General features: G+C 32.3%; 1 pseudogene; it reads left to right on the top strand.

Moving 5' to 3' along the window:
- Positions 1-4,863: 4,863 nt before the first annotated feature.
- On the top strand, positions 4,864-13,031 carry LOC114385170 (annotated as a pseudogene).
- Positions 13,032-13,853: the final 822 nt, after the last annotated feature.

The following is a 13,853-nucleotide window of genomic DNA, read 5'->3' as shown; positions in this document are numbered from 1 at the left end:
GCAGCATAAATTCACACTAAAACTTGATATTTGAAATAAATGTATCCCCGATCACAAACAAGCATACATGTTAATTTACTGCACCAACCTCATTTGAGCGTCTTCTTAGTCGAACATTTGGCGTTCTTGGTGAACTACAGTTAGTATCCGTATGTATATCTCTCATTGTTGAAGTGATAGTTCAAATATTTTTGGAGTCATATACATGCACGAACTGAGATCTCCCCTGAGACATTAGAAGGCAAAAGTTATAAAAGCAAACGGACACATCCCTAATAGGATTCATATTGATGTATCAAAATGGTTGTATGGAGGACTCCTCAAAATTCAGCACTCATACTAAATATACATAATCACTTTCAGAATTGGGAAAGTTCAATACACAACAATATAGTATAATAAGCAATGAAATTAGTAGACACTAGGTACAAAATGATATTGATGATTTATGTATGCATGTGTCCGTCAACAAAAAATTTAATAATGTGACCTATTAGCTTGAGCCTCTACGGTTGATTCAAGATGTTTTGAAACAATAAGCATGTGCCCAACATATAGTTATTAAAGTTACATAAAAATAGATCATTGATTGTCACACTCGCAAAATCGAAACCCTTTTTTCATGTAAGGCACAAGTTTCATGTGGAGAATGGAGCAGCAGATTGAAATTTAAGAGTACATACTTGGATTTAAGAGGTAAAAAATGACAAAAGGATCAACACGAATTGAGAAATTTTTTTTATGATGTTAGATGTGGCTTCGCTATGTTTGAGGGAAACGAGAATAACAGGACTAGGCATAGGAGAGAGAACAACCTACGAGAGATACGTACTGGTCCACATTGACCAGTAATATTAATCGTTGGTTACTTTATTATTCTAAGTGACGGGTCCAGACCTCATAAGATTACTGAAAACACTAGTAAATATAAAAACTTTATGATATAAAACTATTACGAATATCATAAAATGTACTAAAAAAGAAAATTTTATCAATTTTTCTATGTTTGGAACGTGTGTCTAAACACACGCTTTTCCTAATTGTTACAGTTTTATTTTTTTTTTAAAATGGTTGGAAACAACTTATTCGAATCCCTCTTCCAAAATGCAGAGATATTACAATTAATTGTCAGCAACTTAAAATTAAGGGTTAATTATTATTTTCGTCCTCTAGTTTATTTTTAAAATGTAATTTCATCATTTTATCATTAAAATTTTTAATAAGTTTTCTAATTTTTTAAAATATTTCAAATTTTGTTTTTAAAAGTTAACTCTCTTATTTTTTAAAATAAATTCAATTTATCCCATTAAAAATTAATTTTGATCTTATTTTTAAAAAAAAAATTGGAGTAGGCGAAAGAAAATTAGGATAAATTAATTTTTTTTTTAAAAAAATAAAGGACTTAAATAATTTTTTTTTAAAAAAAGATCTAATTGAATTATTTCGAGGATTTAAACCTAAAATTAAAAAAATAAGTAATAAAATAAAAAATCCCTAACTAATCAAAAGTTCTTCATCCTCTAAGCAAATTAAACTATAATTAGAACAAACATTAATTCCATTCCGTTGGCGTAACAACAATGGCACAAGTGGCAAACCGAAGAATTGGGTCCACGAACCTCGATGACAATATATTTAATGAGCAATGAAGAAGGTATAATTCGACAAGTAAGAAAGTAGGTATGATACGAGAGAGAACAGAACAGGGCTTACAAAGATTTGTGCCTATAATAAAATACAATCACAAGAGAGATGATGCCATTATAATTAAACCACACTGTTTAATTTTGGTCGATGATTAGCAAATAATGGAAAATACAAATGCATGTGACTGCGTTAGAAATGGTGCTTTCGGCTGGTCAAATGCAACTATGCAAATTCTTAAGTTACAGATCTTATTATATTCCCTGCCTTGGTCACATGTTGCATGGCCCCAACCCACATGTGTCTTCCATTGTTGGCATCTTGATTATCGATTTTCAGACAGGACATAACGTGTGTTGGAAAAAATCTAAAACCACCATGTATTGAGCAACAAGCATGAAATTGTGCTATCTAAAGAATACTAGTAGATAAGTACAAAAAACAGAGTTGTTAGGTGGAGGGAGGGGGACGAACGGTCATGGTCCCCTCAAGCTTTTAATTCTCTTCCTAATTACTTAGTTGTTATTACCGGCAAGGGAAATTCTTTAAACTTAATTCACCCCTTTTACGCTATTAAACCCTAAACTTAATTCGATACGGATCAATCCCTCCTCCCCTAAACTTAATTCGATACGGATCAATCCCTCCTCTTGTGTTCTTGCGCCAAAGATCTTACCATTTTCAAAGTAAGTGGAGTTACATCTATTTTTTCATTTCAATTCAAGAGTTCTTATGTGTTTCCACGCCCCTTCGAGACCTCGAAAAAATGGACAAATTGCTTTTCTTAGGAACACATATTCGTTACCACAAAAAGGATAATGGTAACTCCACCATTAACTACTTCAATTTAATAGTAATAAAAATACATACCCTACCAAGACAGAATTTGTAATTTGCTAATCTCCCTTACGTTATTAAGGTCACAATTATGATTGACTTTTTAAAGTTATTTTTTTGAAATTTTCTCACAAATAATCGATTACAAATGTATTATAATTGATTACACAAATAATTTTGAAAAGTTATGACTCTTCAATTTGAACTTTAAAATTTTCGTCATCAATAATCGATTACACAACAGTGATAATTGATTACACCTTTTAAAATTCAAATTCAAACTTTTTTTTATAACAGTTGAAATCACTTGTGCTTCTAGTAATCCATTACCATTTCTGGTAATCGATTACCATTTCTAGTAATTTATTACTAGAGAGAAAAATATAAAATATATTTTTCAAAATGAAATATTTACTTAAAATTTTGTAAGATATTTGAAAGCTTAACTTTTAAGGTCAAACTTTTACAACTTCTAAAAGATTCTTTTAACATAAAGGATTATTTGTAAATTGTTTCTCTTATTCTTGATTTTGACTTAAATTAACGTTAAATAACTTTAATCTTTTCACATCATTAAAATCTTTAGACAATACACTTACATATACTTAAGTCCCACAAAAGAATTATATAAAATTTACATTTTGTCTCTTTTCTTACTTATAAAATATATTTATTCATATTTTATTCTAGATAAAGCACAACTTTACCAATCACTAAAGCATAAAACAATTAATACTTAAAAAAAGTAAATATAAAATTAGAAAAATTAATATCCATAATCAAATTTTACTATTTTACAAAAAGAAAGGAAACTTTTCATACCAAACAAATTTGGATTTCATATTTACTTTTAACTTTGCTGGTATTTTTATTGAGTAATATAATGTCTTTGCCGTTAATAGAATAGTAAAAGATCAGTATTTGTTTCACAACAAAGTGCTGGATTTAATTTGGGTTTTGCTTTGAGTGATGATATTTTATAATTGTTTGGAATTAATGAAGTTAAGCGATGGAGTTTGACTTCAGTAAAGAGAATGAGTTTAACCATTAATTTAAGGTAATATTTATAAATTATAACCATGGGTAACAGCTGAATATTTATTTATTTATTTTGGTTTATTATATTTTGATGACCATTGTTGGTAGCATTCTAGCTATAATAAGTGATGACCCAGGTAGTGTAAGTCGTCTATTTGGGAAATGGAAGACGACTTTTTCCACTGACGTACGAATAGAGCTAATAAATTGAGACAAACGGCCAAAAAAATACCAACCAAGGGGAGGGGTGGCTGGACAGATGTCAACTGATCTTGAACCCAATACTGAGCGGGGGAGCATTGAGACCAGAGGTGGCTTTGTCTCAAACATGCCAGGTTTTTCAATTAACCCTGTGTTCTATGAGTTGTTGCTTTAGATGTTACAACGCTGATTTATGTTTTCATACCATGAGATTTCATACATATCTTAAATGTTCCCTGAATTTTAATATTTGAAGTAATTGTTTTATCCAAATAAGCTCATTGGTAGCTAGGTCATAGCTTACCTTAAACAATTGATCAAATAATGACATTGTACTTTATGCATAAAAATATCCTAGTTTTTTATTGTTTCCTACTTTCCTTTAATGTCATACAATAAACTTTGATCCAGTGCTTTGTTGATATATCTTAAAACTCGAACAATAACATCCCAGTTACTAGTATATGGGGATTGTGAACTAACTTGTTACTCCCATGACTTGCGTGGTGTTGTTACTCCCATGCTTCACTTGTTTGATTTAGAGTAGTTAATATTTAGTTTTTAATAATTAAAGATATTCAACAGAAAATAGAAATATACAGCATTAAATATTCTTCAATTAATGCGACACACACTACATCTCCGCATTCTTCTCTCCAGCGATCCTTCTTCTTCTTCGTCTGATCTCCGCATTCCCCTAGATCCGCTTCTTCCTCATTGCTCTGTGAATGCAAGTGAGCTCCGTCTCAACTTCTTGTTTTACGCTGCATTTCTCTCTTTCTTTCGTCTATTCTTTTCAAGCTCCGTTCTTTTCTTAAGCTTCACTGTGAACATTTCCCTTTTATTCTCTCGATAATCGCATTTTCTTGCTACTTGTTGCTGATCATTGGGTTATTGTAGCTTCCGTTTCGTCGACTCATTTCATTCTGTTGTCATTGTTAGCTTAATTAGCTTACCCTGCATTGTATTATGATCATGTCATATGTAATGAACAAAATTCGACTTCTCTACATATGCAATTAAAAAACTTTTTACTTTTTAACAATAATTAATTATTATTTTTATTAATATTAAGAAATTTTTTTTTTTGGCTTATCTATTCAAAGATCCTTATTTGAATTCGTTACGTTAGTTTAGTTGTTGGGGTGGGTAATTTTGGGTTACCGGAATTCAACATTTACCCACGATGGATTACGGCCATTTGCATTGTCTTATAGCAGATGTCTTCTACTTTCTTGATCTTCGTAGAAGAGAAGAAATGTTTCTCTGTGCGTTTGGTGGAAGCAGAAAGAATTTTCAAGTCATTTTTATATTTTGAGGTGCAGGCTAGGTGTCGCTGGGACTTCAATGGCAGTGACCGAAGCTCAGAATCCTCTTCTTGGAGAAAACACATGTGGTTCCTTGTTAAAAAAGTTTCAGGTAACTAACTTCATTCAGCTTTTCATCTGTGTCACTCAAGATGCGAATGCTCTACAGAATAATGGGATAAATTAATTTCATTTTCTTTATTCGCTGTAGGAAATATGGGATGAGGTTGGTGAGAGCGACGAGCAACGAGACAAGATGCTTCTTCAGTTAGAGCAGGAGTGCTTGGATGTGTACAAGAGAAAGGTTGAGCAGGCAGCCAAGTCAAGGGTGCAGCTACTTCAAGCTCTGTCTGATGCTAAGCTTGAGCTTTCCACTCTTCTATCAGCACTTGGAGAAAAGAGCTTTGCTGGAATTGTTAGTAACTACTTGACTATGTCTTGTATTGTTAGTAAAGTGGCAAACTAATTTCCTATGCATATTTTTTATTCTTTCACAGCCTGAGAATACTTATGGAACTATCAAAGAACAGCTTCCAGCTATAGCACCAGTACTTGAACAGTTATGGCAACAAAAGGAAGAAAGAATTAAGGAGTTCTCGGATGTACAGTCACAGATCCAACAAATATGAGGAGAGATAGCCGGAAACTTGAACCTTAATGATGTTTCACCTGCAGTTGATGAGTCTGACCTGTCCCTGAAGAAGTTAGATGAATATCAATCTGAGCTCCAAGAACTTCAAAAGGAAAAGGTAATTATGTTATAATGTTCAATAATGTGTCAGTTCAGTTTGTCACTAATTTGGAAAATTCCTTTTGATTTCATTTACTAAACAGCTCATTGAGAGTTTTGTTGCATTGCCTTGTTTGGCAGAGCGAGAGGTTGCACAAGGTTCTTTCTTGAATTTGTGAGTACTGTGCATGATGTATGTGCTGTCCTTGGTATGGACTTCTTCAGTACTGCAACTGAGGTTCATCCAAGTCTAAATGACTCTACTGGTGGTCAATTAAAGAGCATAAGTAATGACACCCTAGCAAGGCTGGCTAAGACCGTCTTAACGCTGAAAGAAGATAAAAAAAACAGAGGCTGCACAAGGTAATGCATTTAGAACATTTCTTCTCCTTAATTTTTATTTATGCAATAGCTGTTAACTGTATAAGCTCTCAAATGTTAGGAATTTTGATATACTGTGGTTTTTGTCTTGCTAATCGTGTGTATGTTTTCAAGAAATCACCATCAATTCTGACTTTGACACCCCAGAGTGGCATTACCTACTAAATGTTTTGCATTCATTACTTGCTTGACTTTTAATCTAATACTATTTTCTTTACTTTGACCTGGATATTTCATGCAGCTCCAAGAATTAGCTTCTCAGTTGATTGATCTTTGTAATCTAATGGATACTCATCCCGAGGAAAGGAGACTATTTGACCATGTTACCTGTAATATGTCAGCTTCTGTTGATGAAGTCACTGTTCCTGGTGCCCTTGCTCTGGATCTGATTGAGCAGGTACTAAAGAACTTCTGAAATTTACGGATTCGAGCTCCAAGTATGATATTAACTTCTTTTTCTTTTTATTTGATAATAAAGGCTGAAGTGGAAGTTGAGAGACTTGATCTGCTGAAAGCCAGCAGGATGAAGGAAATTGCTTTCAAGAAGCAAGCAGAGCTCGAAGAGATATTTGCCCGTGCTCATATAGAAGTAGATCCAGATGCTGCCCGGGAGAAGATTATGGCATTGATTGATTCAGGAAACATTGAACTAACTGAATTACTGGCTAACATGGACAATCAGATAGCAAAAGCAAAAGAAGAAGCTGTAAGCCAAAAAGATATATTGGACAAGGTTGAGAAATGGATGTCAGCATGTGATGAAGAGAGTTGGCTTGAAGACTATAACCGGGTACTTAAAATCTCGCTTCTGCTTTATTTCTCTTTCTGAGTTTGAATAGAGAGGTGAAGTAGTAGTATTATGATCAGAACATTAAATCCTTTAACCAGAGTTAATCTGTATCCATCTTTATTATATAGTCTGCTAGTTATCAGTTTAAGTGATTTGTTATTTGACAAGATAATTGAAATGTTTCTTGCCCTGTTTCCGGAAATATTTAGATTTTTAGCATTAGCTTTGCTGCAAGTTATGATCTTTAAATGGTTGCCTAATCCTCCTCGTTTGGATTATAATGTTACACTCTGACACACAACCTTGTAAAACAGGATGAGAACAGGTATAATGCAAGCAGAGGTGCACACATAAACCTCAAACGTGCAGAGAAAGCACGGATATTGGTCAACAAAATTCCAGGTATTTGTTAAATGAGATTACAATCACCATCAGATACTGTTATTATTAATTCAATCTGCTGTCAGTGTAAGCAAAACAAGATGATGCCACATTATTGGAATAATTTTGTTTCTGTTGGTGAAAATGCAGCTTTGGTTGATACATTGGTTGCTAAAACTCGTGCATGGGAAGAAGACGATGGTATGTCATGTACATATGATGGCGTTGCTCTTCTTGCCATGTTAGATGAATATGCCATGCTCAGACATGAGCGGGAAGAGGAAAAACGGAGGATGAGGGTAAGTTTCACTAATAAGATGATTAGGATTTGGGATTACTCGATTTCAGCTTGATTTGAGCACTTGCTAATAATAATAAGACCACAACTCTGAGGAAATTAAAGCTATCAGCGTGGCCTATTTCTGTTCTGTTCACTACTATTCTATATTTGTTATACATACTGTGGTACTGAGAGGTCATAACATATGGACTTTACACTTTGAAGGATCAGAAAAAGCACCACGAGCAGCGAAACACGGAACAAGAAACCATCTTTGGTTCAAGACCCAGCCCTGCTAGGCCAGTTAGTTCCAGTAAGTCAGGAGGTCCTCGTGCTAACGGAGGAGTCAATGCTACTCCTAACCGACGGCTATCGCTTAATGCTCATCAAAATGGAAACAGGTCCACATCAAAAGATGGAAAAAGGGAAAACAGACTATCTGCTCCCGTGAATTATGTGGCCATATCAAAAGAAGATGCTGCTTCTCATGTTTCTGGTACTGAACCCATCCCGGCATCACCCTATAATTGTCCTGCTTTTACTTTCTTTTGCATCATAAAGAATTAAAAAAAAAATTCAATCTATGGATGATATCTAATACTAAAAACATATCCTTTTTAAAAAAATTAACATAAGAATAGTAGTACATCAGATTAACATAACATTAACTTTTAATTATATCTTAGTTGAACATATAGTGTTTATCAATGGCAGATCATCCAACTAAATTTAGCTTTATAAAAAATTTCTAAGATAGGAAACATAGATTCCTAAGAAATGATTGGTAGATTATCGATCCAACCATCCTTATTATCGAAAGAAGTCAAAGAAAATTATGAGTTGTAATTGATTTAACGTCTATATCCACTTAACACGCGCTTTGTAGTATCAGCTCCTGATTCTTTGCAATCAACTTCAGAATAAGTGAAGTTACTCCTACAAAAATTTATTTAAAAATAAAACAAAATGAAAAAGATGATTCAAAAAAATCATGAATATTATTTTTGAAGTATACTATTTAAATTTACTCGATCAGTAAACGTCCGTGGGGTTCCATCCTTGGGGAGTTACCACAGAGGAAAAATATGTTCCATGAAATATTACCCTTGGCAAGCACGTCATGTTATTCCTAGATTTACCTTCGAAGCTTGGATCAACTGGTTACTTCCATCCTTGAGCTGTAACAAAGTTTGGTCCAGTCCTATTTATCCCCCCACAGCATTGATTACACATGGAAAAAATGTAAAAATATTTTATTATTTTATGTTCAAAATGATTTCTTCTAACAAAATATTTTTTTTGTAATTATCTCATAAAAAGATTGTTCATACAGTATATAAAGTCTATTTCACCTTTGATATAACAATCCTTAAAGTAATGATGTCCTCTTGCATCAAACAAGGTGTCTTAATAACTAATGAAATTACATCTAAGGGAAAATAATTTGTCTCCGTGTATTCTTGCTGCCAATGCTGGTTCAATTTTAATGTTTCTTCTGTTCATGCTGTTATATGTGTTCTGCAATTAAAATAAAATCCATTAAATTTTAGCAATAAGTTATCATGTAACTAGAGTTAGAGTTAGATCAATTGATTAGAGTTAGTTAGTTACAAGTTAGTTACTCTTGTAACTAACCATATAAACTGTACTATCATCTAATCATTGTAAGCTCACTTTCATTCAGCAACCATCTAGACTTCTTTTCATTCTTAATACTTTTCTTTGTAAGCTTCGGTATAACTATAGTAGTAGGTTCTTTGATTAGAAATAAGAAGTAAAAAAAATAACAAAAAATTATTAAAATATTTTCTTATAATTTATTTATGTACCATGAAACCAATGTCAGTGGCAACCACGTTAGGTGGTCGAGAAGTGAATGTAGCGCTAGTGTCAATCCCTCTGTGGTCCCATAAAGTTATGATTGTTTTTCGGCTTCCCTCTCCTTCTAAAGTGATGCACGACTTTTCTTCGAGAATATAAATCTTTCCTCTGCACAAAGAGAATATGGAAATAACTATATACACGTGGAAATGTGAATGTATTTTTAAAAATGCGATCCTTTTTGTTTTTTATTTTTTATTTGTTTTGTCTAGTGTGACAACATATTCATAATGTTCCACATTAGCTATGATAGGATTGTCTTCGTATTAGTATAAAGAAAGAAAAATATCCTGTCAAATCTGAAAAGAAACCTAACAGGCTTAGAACATGAAAGGGGTCATAAAATCAACCAACTACTAGTTAAGAAAGTTCTTTTTCTAATCAATTAGTTTGTTGAACATGCATACAATCAGAATTATATGCCCGGTGTGTATGTGGATTTCTTGCGACTCTTCTAGTAAAATGAGTTATTTATAGCAAACTAACATAAATTGAGAGTGGTCTTAATTATTATAAAAGATTACGAAAGAAATCAAGTATGATGTTCCTACATAAACGAAGTACACTTTCTTGAAGTTTTAGTCATGAAGAAGCTGAAATGAACTCATGTGAACAAAAACGACTGATAAATTGATTTTGATTAATGCCTCTTTAGCACAAAAGAAAAGGAATTTGGTCATGTTTTGATCCAACATCAGACATTCTAAATTTTTTTTTGTCCGCCAAAAAAAGGAATTTTATTAACCGGGTACCAAAGGCAAGTACATGTTGTGTAATAAGTACAACTAAAGCCCTCTAGAGTGGTATTTGTCCTGCATTCCAAACAATTCCCACAATTTCACGTAACTTATTTCAATTCAACTTACATGTATAAGTCAGCTTATGTATGAATCTTGATCCACCGATTATTTTTGTTTCTTATTGAATCAATTGCAGTTTGAATTGATCCGAATGTAACATTGTCATGTCCACCAACAGTAATGGTGGATGAAATGTCCTTCCCAGAGGAGTTATATGCATGGATGATATCTCCACTTTGGTGCTTGGTGTTGATAATCATATCATTTCTTGGTGACACGATATCAGCTCAAAGTGGAGATATCATCCATGCATATAACTCCTTTGGGAAGGACATTTCATCCACCATTAGTGTTGGTGGACATGACAATGTTACATTCGGATCAATTCAAACTGCAATTGATTCAATAAGAAACAACAATAATTGGTGGATCAAGATTCATACATAAGTTGACTTATACATGTAAGTTGAATTGAAATAAGTTACGTGAAATTGTGAGAATTGTTTGGAATGCAGGGCAAATACCACTCCAGAGGGCTTTAGTTGTACTTATTACACAACATGTACTTGCCTTTGATACCCGGTTAATAAAATTCCTTTTTTTGGCTGACCAAAACAAATTTAGAATGTCTGATGTTGGATCGAAACATGATCAAATTCCTTTTCTTTTGTGCTAAAGAGGCATTGATCAAAATCAATTTATCAATCGTTTTTGTTCACAAGAGTTCATTTCAGCTTCTTCATGACTAAAACTTCAAGAAAGTGTACTTCGTAACTCCTTCTACTAAAAGAGTCGCAAGAAATCCACATACACACCGGACATATAATTCTGATTGTATGCATGTTCAACAAACTAATTTATTAGAAAAAGAACTTTCTTAACTAATAGTTGGTTGATTTTATGACTCCTTTCATGTTCTAAGCCTTTCAGGTTTCTTTTCAGATTTGGCTGGATATTTTTTTCTTTATACTAATACGAAGACAATCTTGTCATAGCTAATGTGGAACATTATGAATATGTTGTCACACTAGACAAAACAAAAAGGATGATTGAACTAATATTACAGACTTTGACTTCGGATTTTTTCATGAATACTTTTTTCTTGACTTTGGATCGCATTTTTAGAAATATACTCACATTTTTACGTGTATATAGTTATTCTCATTGTGTAGAGGAAAGATTTATATTTCCAAAGAAAAGTCATGCATCATTTTAGAAGGAGAGAGAAGTCGGACAACAATCATAATTTTCTAGGACCACAAAGGAACTAACACTAGTGCTACATTCACCTCCCGACCACCTAATGTGGTTGCCACTGACATTGGTTTCATGGTACATAAATAAATTATAAGAAAATTATTTTAATAATTTTTTGTTATTTTTTTACTTCTTCTTCCTAAAACCTACTATTATGGTTATACTAAAGCTTACAAAGAAAACTAATAAGAATGAAAAGAAGTCTAGATTATTGCTGAATGAAAGTTAGAAGAAATACTAAAATTGAACGAGCATTGACAACAAGAATACATGGAGACAAATCATTTTTTCCTTAGATGTAATTTCATTAGTTATCAAGACACCTTGTTTGAAGGGGACGTCATTATTTAAGGATTGTTATATGAAAGGTGAAGTAGACTTTATCTATGGTTATGGACAATCTTTTTATGAGATAATTACAAAAATATATTTTGTCAGAAGAAATAATTTTAACATAAAATATTTTTACATTTTTTTCAAGTGTAGAATTGTTCAATCAATGCTGTGGAAATAAAGGATAAATAGGACTGGACCAGACTTTGTTACAGCTCAAGGACAGTCATCCATTGATCAAAACATCTTTGTGTTTGAGGGAGGTTCTCTTTTTTGGGATGGAAAGGTAAATTTAGGAATAGTTTGGTGTGCTTACTCGAGGATAATATTTCATGGAACATATTTTTCCTCTGTGATGACTCCCCAAGGATGGAACCCATGGACTTTTACTGGTCACGAGTAAGTTTAAATAAATATATTATCTCTTAGAGTATACTTCAAAAAATAATATTCATAATTTTTTTAATAATCTTTTTCATTTTATTTTATTTTTAAATAAATTTTTGTAAGAGTAATTTCATATGCCGAAGTTGATTGTAAAGGACTAGGAGCCGATACTACAACGCATGTTAAGTGGATAAAACATCAAATCAATTACAACTCAAAAAATTTTCTTTGATTTCTTTCCTTAATAAGGATAGTTGGATCGATAATCTATCAATCATTTCCTAGAAATCTATGTTTCCTAACTTAGAGATTTTCTATAAGGCTAAGTTTAGTTGGATGATCTATCATTGATAAGCTCGGTATGTTCAACTAAGATATAAATAAAAGTTAATGTTTTGTTATTCTTATGTATTACTATTTTTATGTTAATTTTCTAAAAAAATGATATGTCTTTAGTGTTAAATATTTTTCATAGATTGAACATTTTTTATGATGCAAAAGAAAGTAAAACCAGGACAATTCATAATAAAAAAAGTGATTGAAGTTATAGCTAAAGATTTACCCATAAGCCATCTGATGAAGAGTTTAGGCTCTGTTTGAGGAGTGGGAATTTATTGATGAAGTCTTGTGACAACTTAGGCGGTGTGTGAGATTGGTAGGTCTAGCGTGGTTTTATGTAGTTTCTGACATTTTTGAAAAGGTTATCGGGTTATAAATAGATTACAACTTCATCAAATAATAATATTATCTCTTCGAGGCTATAAAAATATTTTTATTCCTAAGATACATATGCTAGAGTTTAAGAGTATTTAATATTCCTCCCAGGATCCGATGCCTTCGAAATTGCTTACCTTTAGAGTATGTTTGGATGGAAAAATTAAAGCAGATAAAATATTTTAACAGGAATATTAAAATGTCTTCTTATAAAATAATCTGTTTGGATAGGATATTTTAGAAGTAATTAAAATGTCATCATTTTTATAAAGCATTTTAATACACTAATTTGACAAAATTTTAAATTCTCACAAATAAGTTTTTCTTTCTATTCACATCACACGTAGCGCTCTCTCACGAGTAAGTTTTTCTTTCTATTCATCACAATCTTTTCTTCCTCTCACAGATAGATTTCTCTGTCGCTCGCTCATCTCTATTTTTTTCTTTTCTCAAGTTTATGTTTGTTTGATTTTAATTTCATTTTTGTAGCTACAAGGCTCGCTTGATTTTATTGATGTATGTTTCGTTTTCTATTTCATTTATTTTATTTCAATGATTTTGATATGTTGGTGGATGTGGAATTGGATAAGTTTGGAGTTGAGATAGGTTGTGAGTACCATATGTTTGTGAATATGCATCAAAGAGAAATAGAGAAACAAATCTGATTGAAATAGAGAAACCAAGTGCACTGATTAACCAGTGTTGGGTCCCAACTCTGCAACATATTGCTGGTTTTTTTTTATTGTAAATGAACACATAGGATGCTATGTATCAATGAAGTCTACAATGGTTAGATTTGGACTATTCCTCTTTTGAGTACTGTTTTTAATCAACTTTCTTTCGGAACATGTACCAACTATTTTATCATTTTGGATTGTATCATAATTTTGAT

This window comes from Glycine soja, chromosome 14, assembly GCF_004193775.1.
Source record: "Glycine soja cultivar W05 chromosome 14, ASM419377v2, whole genome shotgun sequence".
In the NCBI taxonomy this organism is placed as follows: domain Eukaryota; kingdom Viridiplantae; phylum Streptophyta; class Magnoliopsida; order Fabales; family Fabaceae; genus Glycine; species Glycine soja.
Note: the sequence above shows the minus strand (reverse complement) of the source record. Positions and strands in the feature narration are given on the sequence as shown.